Source organism: Galeopterus variegatus, unplaced genomic scaffold (assembly GCF_000696425.1).
Source record: "Galeopterus variegatus unplaced genomic scaffold, G_variegatus-3.0.2 Scaffold1061, whole genome shotgun sequence".
In the NCBI taxonomy this organism is placed as follows: domain Eukaryota; kingdom Metazoa; phylum Chordata; class Mammalia; order Dermoptera; family Cynocephalidae; genus Galeopterus; species Galeopterus variegatus.
In genome coordinates this window covers 3,716-8,368 of record NW_007727172.1, presented here as the reverse complement: position 1 = coordinate 8,368, position 4,653 = coordinate 3,716, and the positions used below count along the sequence as shown (strand labels likewise).

Below are 4,653 nucleotides of genomic sequence, written 5' to 3'. Positions count from 1 at the left end.
AGGGAGGGGAGGGGAGAGGAGGGAGGGGAGGAGAGAGGAGGGAGGGGAGGGGAGGGGAAGGAAGGAAAATGAGGTCCATCAATCACAAAGGCTTGTATTAAGTCCCCAGAAAAAGATGAAATACTTGTGTATTCCTTATTGTCCACTCTTAGAAAAACAATAAAGATAGGCACGATATGATGATTTTTTAAAAATCATTGAATATTTTGTTTGTGTGAGAAGGAAGGGTGGGGAAAGGGATTAAAAAAATAAAATAGCAACAAGTAAAACATTCCACAGGGGCAAGCAATAGTATATCAAAAGTAAACAGAACATGTGGCAAAGAAAAAGAACCTATTTTACATGATTAAAAAAAAAAAATGACATCACATTTTTCACAAGGACACAATTTTAATAGTGACTTATATTAAGATGCAATGTCTGCTAAATTATAAAAATTGCTTTAAAAATATATTGACTCAATTATACTCATTTCCTTTCCCTTATGTATTGACATTTTTTTCAAATACTGCATATTGAAATAAATTCAAAACATGATCATTACAACATGTGGCAAATAACTTCATATCTGCCTAACATTGTTCTCAAATTTTAAACTAATGCTTAACGCATTAAACTTCATTGATGAAAATACTACATTCACATATTTCATAAAATCAGAGCTATAAGGGGCCTTAGAAAACAATCACACTTGCATGAAATGCTGACAAATAATTTACATATCATTTCTACACAGCATTCTGTTCACATCATGTATAATCTTGACATTATCAATTACAACTGTGGATACACTAATGTTGAACTTACAATTTTAATACTTAAAAGTCATTGTTCCTGTCCATCAACTGATGAATGGATAAACAAAATATGGTACACATTCATACAATGGAATTTATTTAACCATGATAAGGAATGGAGTACTGATACATGCTACAACATAGATGAATCTTGAAAACATGATGATGAATCTTGAAAACATGATGATGAATCTTAAAAACATGATGATGAATCTTGAAAACATGATAAGTGAAAGAATCCAGACACAAAAGGCCACATATTACATGATTTAATTCATATGAAACGCCCAAAATTGGCAAATCCATAGAGAGATAAAGTACATTAGTAGTTTCCAGGGGCTAGGGAAGTAGAGAATTGGGTGTGACTGCTAATAGACATGGTGTTTCTTTTTGGGGTGATAGAAATGTTCCGGAATTAGACAGTGGTGATAGTTGCACAACATAGTAAATATTCTAAAAACCACTGAATTGCACAATTTAAAATGGTGAAGGGCTAGCCATTTACTTCAGTTGGTTAATGCATGGTGTTATAACACCAAGGTCTAAGGGTTCAGATCCCCGTACCAGCTAGCTGAAAAAAACAAAACAAAATAAAAATAAAATTGTGAATTTCATCTTATGTAAACTTTATCTCAATTTCTTAAATTCAAAAAAAAACAAAGGTCAATATTACAATAAAAAGAATCAAGGCATTATAGTATGGCCATAATTAGTAGAATAAGAAATGAGTTCTCAATCATGAAGATGTCACATTAGGAGAATTACTAGGCAAGGAAAAATTTGATGATGTATTTAAGGGCACATTACAAGATAAAATTGCTGTTGCTGTTAAAACATGTAAAGAAGATCTTTCCCAGGAACTAAAATTAAAAATTTTTTTACAAGAAGCCAAAATCCTCAAGCAATATAATCATCCCAATATTGTCAAAATTATAGGAGTTCACACACAAAGACAGTCTATCTACATCACTAAGGAACTGGTTCCAGGAGACAATTTCCTATCCTTTCTGAGAAAGAAGGATGAACTAAAACTCAGTGAAATTTTCATTAGCTGCTGCTTCTGGATGACGTATCTCGAGTAAAAATTGTATACACAGGGACCTTGCTGCAAGAAACTGCCTGGAGGTGAAAATAATGTTCTGAAAATCAGTGACTTTGGAATGTCTCGTCAAAAGGATGGTGGTGTGTATTCATCTTCTGACTTAAAGCAGATTCCCATTAAATGGACAGCACCAGAAGCTCTTAAGTATGGGAGATATCGTTCTGAGAGTGACGCATGGAGCTTTGGCATCCTCTTCTGGGAGACCTTCAGCTTAGGGGTCTGTCCATACCCTGGAATGACAAATCAACAAACACAAGAGCACAAAGAAAGAGGATACTGGATGTCAGGCTCTCAGCAGTGTCCAGAGAGTATTTATAAATTAATGCTGAAGCACTGGGATTACAAACTTGAAAACCGCCCCCAAGTTTAGCGAACTTCAGAAAAAGTCAGTTGTCATCAATAAAAAAGTCACGCAGTGATGAAACAGTGCCAAATTTAGCCTTCAGTACTCTATCTTCAATAAAGTAACATTTTTCCTCCCATTAACATTTTCATACCACGTACCTGCAACATTTTCCTAAGTTTATTTTTTATTAACTATTTTTTTAAAACTATGTGCTGCTTTAACCATTGTAAATAAGAAAGTACAAGTTCTAAATGTAAGGGGTCACACAGATCTATCTTTTTCACACCTAAGACCGTTGATGTTTCTCAGTGGTTTTCTACTTCAGGCTCAATTCACAGTCTACTGTCCTCCATCACAGACACCTATACTCTATTGATGCTATAAACTGTATTTATTGGTAATAACCATGTTTGCAGGACACATTCCAAGAAAAGGTGTCCTTCTACTCTGCTGAGACAAGATTACATTTCTAAACATCAATTTATATTGGTAATTATCTAGACCTCTAGTTTTTTTTGTTTTTGCCAGAAATAGTCCCTGGTATATTAGTAAGGATGTCATTTCCCTGTGTTTTTCATCATGCCCTCTAGATGTCAGGGCATCAGAAAACTATGCACAAAATGTCCTCAAAGAGTACCCCTCCGAGTTGAGGAAGCTGATTTTAAATGATGTTTTAGACAGTTGTGACAGCAAAAATCAAGTTTGAAAAGCAGAGTAGTCTGGAAAAAAGAGCAGGTACTGTGTTGATCAAAATACAGAAGAAAAGGCAAATATAAAATCAGCCTTCTTATCAGAGGTATGCCTTTATAAACACACACACACTTTTTAATTTTATGATCAAATTCACCAAAAAGGTCCTAAGAAATGTTTCAGTCATTCATAGATTTCTCACAAAAGAGCCCTCTTAATGGCAACAAGAAATGTTTAAGAGGAGCTATAAAATATAAGCTCACTGAAATTATAGCTTACTTTTGGTTAAGTGTCTTCACCTCAAAGGAGGCATCCCAGAATTGTGTTCTCTCCCCCCTCCGCCCCCACCCGTACACACACACACACCCCAAGTAGAAAAGATAAAGACGATGTTTAAAAAGTCAAACAAACATTTATGAGGAAGAAAGAAGTTATAAGGAGAAAGGCATAGGGACAGCCGTCCTAATTCTACTTCACTCCTTCATTTATCCTTATACTGCAACCTAGGAACTCTTACAGCAAACACAGTTCCTGAGATCTTTCATGTGGATAAAGTATAACACAATTAAAACTAAAATTCTGTTAAGCTGAATCTCAACTGCACCCAGGGATGCCTCTTCAGGATAAGTATGTGTATAGGGGACAGTCACACTCAGGGGAAAATGTGGCATTAGAGCTTTTATAAGGACTTATGCTATGTTCAGATTTTTAAGAAGAAAAAGTAAAAAAAGAAAAAAAAAGCCTGTACTTTTGTGAATATTTGGTCTACCTTAAATGGAAAAGGAAGGAAACAGAAAACTCCTCCTGCTCTCTTCAACTGTTTGGAGCCTATAAATATCAGTGCACAGAACCCACAACCAGTACTTTTAAAGAGTATAAAGGATGAGAATGAAGAGAAAAATAGTTTATGTCTGTCATTTCAATCTCCTAACAAGAATTTTGTACACATTTAACAGTTACTACATACAGACCAAAAGGAAAGCATAATAAATGTGCCCTCAAAAAAATGTTGCAGCAGTTGGGCCAGCCCCGTGGCTCACTCGGGAGAGTGCGGGGCTGGGAGCGCCGAGGCTGCAGATTCAGATCCTATATAGGGATGGCAGTGCGTTCACTGGCAGAGCGTGGTGCAGACCACACCGTGCTGAGGGTTGCGATCCCCTTACCGGTCCAAAAAAAAAAAAAAAAATGTTGCAGCACACAAAGGAACTTCTTTTTAATCAGTATGGTGTTCCCTTCTATAAAATGGTGTAAAGAAACTGAACTTCCTTTTAATGGCAAAAAAATAGTCAGATTTGTTCCTCATCAATATTCACACTGATCCCAAAAGAGAAACACTTAATACCTCTGTACATAGCTCTCTAAGTAAAGTTAACAGAGTATCTAAAACATAGCAGGTAACAAAGAAAAATACTTGGTTGGTTGATTAGAAGGAAGGGATGCAGTTACTGCCTTCAACAAAACCACAATCTAGGGAGGGGATCTGTAACATATTCATATATACATACAAATGAGTAACTAGGACTCTGAAAACAAGCCCACATGTAAGCAATGGGAGGCTACCAAGGAAGAAACTTAATCAAACACTCCCTAACCCAATACATATTACTCAATACATATCCCAATACATATTGAGGAATATGCCTCAAAATGGCAATATATTCCTAAAAAAAGAAATCTCTCAGAGCTTAGAAGGTCAGTTTCTAAGTATGAACTGAAGG

General features: G+C 35.8%; 1 pseudogene; it reads left to right on the top strand.

The window, feature by feature from the left end:
* The window catches only part of LOC103591968, a 6,512-nt pseudogene extending 4,030 nt beyond the window's left edge, over positions 1-2,482 (top strand).
* The last annotated feature ends 2,171 nt before the right edge of the window (positions 2,483-4,653 follow it).